This window comes from Thamnophis sirtalis, unplaced genomic scaffold, assembly GCF_051295495.1.
Source record: "Thamnophis sirtalis isolate CommonGarterSnake01/CBP01778 unplaced genomic scaffold, rThaSir2_p1.2 scaffold_4, whole genome shotgun sequence".
Classification (NCBI taxonomy): Eukaryota; Metazoa; Chordata; class Lepidosauria; order Squamata; family Natricidae; genus Thamnophis; species Thamnophis sirtalis.
This window is the reverse complement of record NW_028261384.1, coordinates 400,818-410,086: the sequence shown is the minus strand read 5'-3', so window position 1 is coordinate 410,086 and position 9,269 is coordinate 400,818.

Here is a 9,269-nt window from a genome sequence, read left to right as displayed (position 1 = left end):
GATTCACTTAACAACGAGGTCGTAAAACAGGGCAAGACTCACTTAACCAATGGCTTGCTTCGCAGGATATTTGGGGCTCCGTTGTGTGAGAATAGAGAATCCTAGAGCGACAGAGTTGGACGGGACCTTGGAGGTCATCTAGTTCAGGCAGGAGACGTTACAGAGTCATTGAAGGAATCTCAAAGGTCATCTAGTCCAACCCCCACTCGTCCCCGCTCAAGGGAATTCCAGGTTCAACAAGCTTGAGGCCGATGGAGGCCAAACGCTTGTTTGTATGTGCAGCATGCAACTCCCCGCCAGGAGGGACCCCCCCCCACCAATGGGAGTTGCGTGCGAATGTCGCCGCAGCCGAGGGAAAATGTTTCAAATTCTTCGGCAGCGGCAGAGGAGGCGGAGTGCCGGGGGGGGGGGGGGTTGTCGGTTGTCATTCAGTCGGCACAACAGCTGAGGGGCACGTGGGGGGAGGCCCAGCTCACAGGAGGAGTCGTCGCTGAAGGAGGGGCTGGGGGGGGCGGGGGGGGGCGGCCACCCAGCGGGTTGCGTGGGGTTTTGTTTGCTCTCCTCCCTGTGTTTGCAATTAACCTTCGCCCTTCGCAAGAGGGATCGGCCGGTCGGGTGGATTAAAACGGCTCCCTGGCTTGGCTCACTTTCCCCAGCCAGGCCTCGCTGGGAAGGGATTCCCCCTTCCGGCCTCAATGCGAATAGAGCTGGGAATGGGGCTCGGGGGGGGGGGGGTCATCTAGCTCAGCCTCTGCTCAAGCAGGAGAATAACAGAATCCCAGGGTTGGAAGGGGCCCCGGAGGTCTCCTAGTCCAGCCCTCTGCTCGAGCGGGGAGACCCTGACAGGATCACGGAATGACAGAGTGGGAAGGGCTCTCCGAGGCCATCTAGTCCAACCCCCTGCTCGAGCAGGAGACCCTTACAGGATCATAGAGTGACCAAGTTGGAAAGGACCTTGGAGGTCATCTGGTCCAACCCTCTGCCCAAGCAGGAGAACCGACACCATACCAAACGAAATTGCTGTCCAGTCTTAAAAACCTCCAGCGGTGGAGCAACATCTGGTGGCAAGGAGTTCCACTGGTTAATTGTGCTCCCTATTAGGAAGTTTCTCCTTAATTCCAGATTGCTTCTCTCCTCAATTAGTTTCCATCCATTGTTTCTCGTCCTGCCTTCTGGTGCTTTGGAGAATAAGTTGAAACCCGCCCCCCCACTTATTTGGGGGCAGCACCCTAAATGTTACTCTGTCCTCCCCCTACTCCTCCTTTTCCCAGAGTAACCAGAGCCAAATCCTGCCACATCCTTCCTATCTTTTACTCTCCAGGCCCTCAATCCTCTCAGCTGCTCTTCTCTGCACTTTCTCCAAAGTCCCAACAACTGTTTTGTACTCCGCTGACCAAAATTAGTTGCAGTTTTCCAGGTGTGGCCTTACTAAGGCTTTACAAAGCAGTCCATGGGATTTTGATTCTATGCCTCTGTTTAGACCACCGAGGAGGGAGCCGAGGTGGCGCAGTGGTTAAATGCAGCACTGCAGGCTACTGCTAGATCAGCAGTTCAGCGGTTCAAATCTCACCGGCTCAGGGTTGACTCAGCCTTCCATCCTTCCGAGGTGGGTAAAATGAGGACCCAGATTGTTGGGGGCAATATGCTGACTCTCTGTAAACCGCTCATAAACCTATGAAGCGGTATATAAGTCTACTGCTATTTTCGGCTGCAGCCGCACACGGCTGGCTTTTGTTTAAGGGATCGTCCGCATGGACTCCAAAGTCCATCTCCCAGCTCCTGCTTTTCAGCTGTGTTTTGCCTACTTGGTACTCGTACCTTTGGTTTCTTCCACCTGGGTGTAAAACCTTGGTTTTCTCCATGTTAAATTTCGTGTTGTTGGATAGGTCCCCGGGTTCAAGTCTGGCGAGATCTTTAATACTTGGAGTAAAATTCTCCCTGGCCAGAGCACATGTGCTCAGTGCCCCTCCCTCCCTCCCTCCCTCCCTCCCTCCCTCCCTCCCTCCCTTCCTCCTCCTCCTCCCTCCTCCTCCTCCTCCTCCTCCTCCTCCTCCTCCTCCCAGTGTTGGCTATCCTGTGATGCAGCCCTGGGTTCGCCCATCTTCCTTTGCAGAAACACGCCATGTTTCGTGTGTTTCCCAATTTTCCATTCATAAACTTACATTTTCGCTTTTCTTTTCCTGGCTTGGAGGCTTTGAATGGCCTCCTCTGGTCGCCTTTCTCCAAACGGCCATTCGGTGTGCCCATTTTCATTAGCAGAGCATGACTGAGTTGGAAGGGACCTTGGAGGTCTTCTAGTCCAGCCCCCTGCTCAAGCTGGAGACCCTTACGGACAGGAGTGGGTTTCTGCCATCGGGAGAACCGGGAGTGGCGTGTGGCAGGAGCGAAGTGGTGGTGGAAAAGAAATGGAAACCCACCACTGCTTTCATAATCACAGAAGGACAGAGTGGGGAGGGACCCTGGAGGTCATCTAGTCCAACCCCCTGCTTTAGCAGGAGAGTCTTGGCACGAAGCAAACATTTTTTGGGGGGGGTGAGTTTCAGGAATGTACATTGTCTCTAGTTTTCCCCTTGAGGTTTTTTTTTTTTTAATGTGGATTTGGAGAAATCTACTCCGGCCGTTGAAGGCACCGCTTTATTTCTTGCATCGAAAATAAGCTCAAATGCCACCTGGATTATTTTCCCCCTGGCTCTCAAGGAGAGATTTCGCGCCGGCTGTTTATTTATTTATATCTCGCCTTTTGAAAAATCTTTTCTCCAATTTCACACCACCCATTTACCTGCCAGAGGCGGGAGCGTGAAGCGGGTGAATGGGCTCTTGGAAGTCCACCTCAACTCTTGGAACACAACCCGGGGATATAAAATGGTTATTCTGTCGAAATTGCAATCATTGTAGCAGAGATGAGGGGTTTTTTTCATGACAGTTTCTCACGTGGTCATCCAGGCTGCGTTTGGCCTTCTGGTCCACCTCTGGAGTCCTTCCCAAAGGGCTGCAGATGGGCAGATGTCCCTCTTGAATGGTATTAAAGGGATTGTCGCAGGATCTCGGCTGTTCCCAATCAAGCAGCCTTTTTGCAATTGGCTAACGGGGATTTGGACAAGGCCGGCGGTGATGATGGTTGGTGCAGATGTTCCAGCCGGACGGTCAGACGGGGCTGGGGATTTTTCTCCACCTCTCGAGTCCAGTTTGTCTCCTCGTGGAGGGGAAGGTGGCTGTTTGACGTTGTTACAAACACTGTCGCGGGATTTCAGCCGTTCTGGGCTGCCTGTTACAATTGACCGAGGGTGAATTGGTCAATGCCGAGAGCGTTCCGGTTGCTTTGGGATCACACCCAAGGGGCCTGTTGCTGTTGGGACTAACCTTTCATCCTTCCCACCTCAACCCCTCCCAGTATGCCCCCTGCACTGGCATGCAGTTGTGCGCTGGCAGGCTGGCCCTCCTGGGCTCTTCAGAGGGGCCCACGGCTGTCTCCAGCCTTCCACCGCCAGCTTCTACTTCCCAGAGACGGCCTTAGGGCAGGGGTCCCCAACCTCTCTGCCATCACCCACTACATCGCCACCAGGTTGTGGGCCCCCCCAGCCGTTTTCAGCTGCCAGAGGGCTGTAGGGAGGCTGTGGAGGCCAAAAGTGGGCAGCGGGGGGCCTGGCCCACACCCTGTTTCCTGTTTTGGCTGGCAGGGTGCTGTCCCATCCCCGCCTCTGCCAGGCCGTGGAGGAGAATGACAATGCTGATCAGGCCCTCGGAGAAATCCATTTTGACACAGGGTCTCCTGCTTGAGCAGGGGGTTGGACTAAATGGCCTCCGAGGTCCCTTCCAACTCCGTCCTTCTGTGACTCTGTGAGGGTCTCCTGCTTGAGTAGGGGGAGGGGTTGGACTAGAAGATCTCCAAGAGGCCCTTCCAGCCCTTTGATTCCGTCGGGGAGGAGGCTTTCTAGACATTCAGGGTGGCCTCTTCTTCTCCCTCCACAGAAGGTGGCGATGAGCTCTGCAGGGGACTCCAGCTGTTGCCTGTTGCTGTCCCTGGTGTGTGTCTCTGTGGGGGGGGGGGTTTCCTTCTGTAGGAAGGATGGAATTTCAGCCTGGATCCCACTGGGACCCCGGGAAGATAAGCAGTCCAACACGTGGGCCTGGGCCAGCTCTGTTTCTCCTGCCTTCAAGAGGGCTGCAGGGGGGGGGCAGCCCACCTCCCCCTGCCACCACCAACCCCCCCCCCCCGGGGCTGGGGAGAAGGCCTTTCACAGAGCAAGGGCAGCAGAGGGGGGTTAATGCTCTCCGCCCTCCCCTCCGTCCCTGGGTGTGTTTACAGGCTGCTCCGGCCTGGGCGGCCTTGGAGATGCTGTTGTGTTTCATCCAGCGGGTGTTGGCATGGAGCTGTGCAGCACCCCCCCCGCCCCCCCTTTGCCTCACTGCCCCTGTGTGGCTGAGTTGTTTTGTCCCCCCCTCCCCATCCATCCCAGCTTTCCTCCTGTCTCTTCCTTTGTGCTCTGCTCCTCTCCAGCATGGGGGGGGGGGTGGATTGCCCCTCCCCCGTCCCCTCCCCATTTTCTCTGCCCCTCCCCTCTTGCCCTCCCCGCCCCATAGGGAGGGGGGGTGTTTGTGGCTTTGGAGCCTTCTGACTTCTAACGTACGGACGCCATTGAGCCCCCCCTCCATTTCTGTCGCTAAGTGAGGCTGTGGTTAAGTGAACCTTGGCCCACTTTGCCCCCTTCCGTGCCACGGTCGTTAAGCGAATCCCGGCGGTTGTTTATGCTGGTAAGATAGAATTGGACTTGTTTGTCTGAACGTCGCAAAAGGGGATTGCGTGATCCTGCGTCATATATGTGAGTCAGTTCTCAAGCATCCAAGTGTAAATCATCCAGCCGTGGGGATGGGTTGATGGTCTTAAGTGTGAACAGTGCCCTGGGAACATCAACCGGTCACTGAATGATCCGTTGTAAAACAAGGATTCCGTGTGCTTCCTTCGGGCCAGCGGACGTCCTGCCATCTCTGCCTGCCCATTTCCTCCTCCTCCTCCTCCTCTTCCTCCCCCTCCCTCTCCTCCTCCCCCTCCCTCTCCTCCTCCCCCTCCTCCCTCTCCTCCCCCTCCTCCTCCTTCTCCTCCTCCTCCTCCTGCGGATGCCTTCGGTCCCTCTGGGCAGCCCCCACGGAACACCCCGCCCTGGATTTAAGGGTGAATCTGGGGTCCTTTCGGTGGTGCCCCAGGCTCCTTTCCCCCCCCTCCCTCCTTCCCCCACTTATGTGGGTCAACCGAGAGATTAATCCATAGTTTTCTTTCGATCAGCAATCGCAGCAAACGGTAACGAAGGCCGGTGAAGGAAGAGACGCGGCGGAGTCCCCCCTTGTGGTGCTCTCGCCGGGTTCCCATAGGGGGGGACCCCAAAATTTAGTTGGGAGGGAGAGTCTGGCTCAGGGGCTGCACCGGAATCACCTCTTCTGCCTGGGAACGCAGGTGAGGAGGGGGGCCACCCGCCCACCTCAGCCTGAAAAAGGGAAGACCCCCCCCAATTAAGCAGCCGAGAGAGGACCTTGAATGGGTAAGGACTAACGTCCCACACGGGTCCCATAGATTTCCCAGCCCCTCCACTGCAGCAGCCGGAGTCAGACGGTGGTCCTGGCCCAGCCTCCCCCCCCCACAGGACAGTGGCCGCCTTCTGGTGGTCTTTGAGGAGAGGTCCAGCTTCAGTGCCCCACATCAGGGATCCAGGACCCTCAGCCACGGCGCAGTCCCAGGACGGGGCCCCTTCAGAAGTGGCGGCCGAGCACATCGGGCGCAGTTCCATTTGTACCAGCGGCCAAGAGTCCCACGCCTGCCTGGACGCCACTTCCATGGGACCAGCCCCTCTCCCCCCCCCCCGGTTGCTGCCCATCCACAGAGACGGAAAGGTTGGGGACCGACTGGTGGGGATCAAGCTTCGGATCCGCTTGTGGCCTTCGGGAGATGCCGCTGGGCTGGCCAGTTCCCAAGGATAGGGAAGGGGGTCTTTGTCCTCCGTGCACGCCACCCTGCAGGGCCCGATCCTCTCAGCTGGGAGAGCTCTTGACGGGGGGGGGGGCAGAATTGTGGTGGCTTGATCCTTTTGGAAATCGGGAGATCTGCTCCGATGGGGGGGGGGAATCCTAACTGGAGAAAGGGCCGTCCTCTGGCCAGGTGCAGCTCTCTACACACAGGACGTGTTGGGCAGGGGTCTTCCAAGGGCTGGGGGTCAGCAAGCTGAGTGGACGGGCCTGGGGGGGCCTTGAGTGGACTCCTTTGTGTGCGTATGGGAGCGTTTCCCACCTTCTAAGGGTCAATCGGCCATTTTGGCGGGCAGGGCAGGTGGGGTCCGCAGCCCCCTCCCCAGCATGCAGGCAGGGCCGCCTCGCCTTGCCACTTGGGGGGGCAGAGGCCAGGCGCCGTCCTCCCCCCCGCCCCTCCTCCCCGTCCCGGGTGCCAGGTGGCCTTTCTCTCCACGTCAGCGACTTCTTCTCCTTCCTCCCGCCAGCCAGCCAGCCGGTAAACAAAGGGAGCTGCTGGGCTGCTGCGGCAGGAGCCACGCGCTCCCCCCCTTCCCCTTTTAGGGAAATCCTTCCCCTCCCCAGACGCGTCTGCGGCCTCCCGCTCACCCTTCCCTCCTCCTCCCCCCCCCCCGCAGATAACACGGTTGCCATGGGCAACGCGTGATGGACAGCCAAGGGGCCCTGTTGTCTGAAAGGGGGCAGACCCAGGAGGCCTCTGCAGCCGCCACAAAGGGGAACCGAGGCAGAGCCATTTTTTGCCCCATAACTGCCCCCCCCCCGCATGGGGTCCAACGTGTGTGTGTGTGGGGGGGCAATTCGGCTTCCTCCCTCTATTCTGTCTGGAAAGGGGGCGTGTGGTGATCTCCCTGGGGTGAAGGGCTGGATGTCAGCAGCCACAATGGAGCCCCACTTTCCCGTCATTAAGCGAGACCTTCGTGACCTTTGCCCCATTTTACCACCTTTTTCGCCTCCGTCGTTAAGTGATTGTTCCCGGCAGTGAACTGAATTGGGAACTGAATCTGGCTTCCCCACGGATTGTTGCTGGTCAGAGGTTGCAAAAGGGCGTGACCCCAAGATGCTGCGACCGTCATTAATACGAGTCAGTTGCCAATGGTCTGAATTGTGACCCCGGGCATGCTGCAAAGGTCGTAACTGCGAACAATTAGTCCCAAGTCACTTTTTCCCCTGCCGTTGTAACTTGGAGCAGTCGCTAAGTGAAACATTGTAAGTTGAGGACTTCCTGTAGTCCTCCAGTTATGACCACAATTTGAGGCCGACATTTCTGTGGCTTTAGCCAGACGGTTGTGAAAGGAATAGTGCTCCATTTTACGACATGGAGGGGTGCTCTTTTTTTTGGCCTAGGTGGTTAAGTGAATCCCTGCCATTGTCCAGCGAGTCAGGCAGTCGTTAAACGAATCTCTCCCCCCACCTTTGACTTTGCTTGCCGAAAGGGATCGGCTGACCCCTGGGGAACGCCGTGACCGTCATAAACACGAGTCAGTTTCCAAGCATCTGAATGGTGATCACGCAACCCCGGGGACGTGCAATGGCCGTTAAGTGTGAAAAGCAGTCCGAGGGCCTTTGTCAGCGGACGGTCGTTCAGCAAACGGTCCTAAGTCGAGGACTATTCTGCAAGAGGAAAATCCACCCCTGTTTTCTTGGGGCTGTGCTTTGGGGAGCCGTGGAGGGAGGGAGGGAGGGAGCAGCTCAGCCCCCCCCCCCCGTCTGAGGGGAAGCTTCTGGCTGATTCCCCGGGGGAGGAAGGCAGCAGCAGCACACGGTCCATTAACTCGTTAGAGATACGCACATGGGGAAGGATTGCAGGGGGGGGGCTGGGCAAGGAGGGGAGGGGGCTGGGTGCATGCAAGAGAACTGAGAGGGAGAGAGAGGAGACAGGAGCAAAGCCCCCTGCCCACTGTTTGTAGTGGCACAAAGCAGCCCCCTCCGTCATCGCCAGAAGAGACCTGAGCTGTGGAAGGAGAGGGTCGCAGGGGGCTTCCCATCCCGCACAATCCCCCATAAAAACCAGACTGGCCTTTCGGATAAAACTTCCGCCTCTTCAGCTGAGCCTTGTTAGGGGAGATTTTTTGAGGAGGGGGGCATGCCAACCGTGGAAGGGGGCCCTGCCACAATTGGAGTGGGGTGGGGGCGGGGGTACTTCCCCTGCCAGGCTGGCATGGAGTTCCCTTGGGAGGGGTCCTGGGGATGCCAACCCTCCGCAGAAATGCCCCCTCCCCCTTTCAGATTTGTGGGCAACGCAGCCTGCCTTGTTTGGAGCGGGGGGGGGGGTGTGAGCTTCTGCAGGAGCTTCGGGGGGGGCTCCTTCCAGGCACCCCCTCCCCCCAATTGGAAGGGGAAGGCATCCTTTTTGTGGGTGCAGAGAGCAGTTGGGGAGGCCCTTCCCTCTTCCTTCTCCGGGACATTGGAGGGGGGGGTCAGAGGCAGTGGGGAGGGGACTCCACGATAAGTGAGCGAGGGAGGGAGCGGAGGGGGGGGGTCTGCCTTGCCTCCTGATTGGGGGGGGGAGTACAAGGCCACGTGGCAGGTGCTCCCCCAGATCAACCTAGGAGGAAAGGGACATCTTACAAGGTTTCGCTTAGTGACAGAAGTTAGAACCGGGCTGGGGAAAAAATGGACTTTGGGCTGTTGTTTTACACTTACAACTGTTGGTCGTAAGAACAGGATGCTCGGCAATGGACTTGTACTTATGAGGGTCTCAGCAGCGTCCGGGGGGCTCAGGGGATCCTCGGACAGGAAAAGTCCACAGGGAAGCTTAACGACCGTGTGACTAAGTTCACAACAGCAGGGCTTCGCTTAATGAGGGTCGTAAAATGAGGCAGAACTAATTTCACTAATGTCTCACTTAGCGACAGACATTGGGGGCTCCACTGTGGTCGTAAGTCTAGGATTATCCCATGGCGCAGGAGCCCCCAATTTCCGTTGCTAAGTGAGACATTGGTGAAGTGGATTTTGCCCCATTGAATGACCTCTCTTGCCTCCGTGGTTAAGCAAATCCGTGCAGTTGTTAAGTGAGTCATCCGGTTCTTAAGTGAATCCGGTCGTCGTCCCCCACCCCCAACTTTGCTCGCCAGATGCTGGCAAAATGGGATGGTGGGACCCTGCTCCTGTCATCAATAGGAGCCACTTGGCAAGCGTCTGAATTTGGATCCCATGATCACAGTGGTCGTAAGTGTGAAAAATGGTCCTTTAAGCCCCCCCTTTTTAGCACCGACATAACTTTGAGCGGTCCCTAAGCAAACCACCGTAAGTCA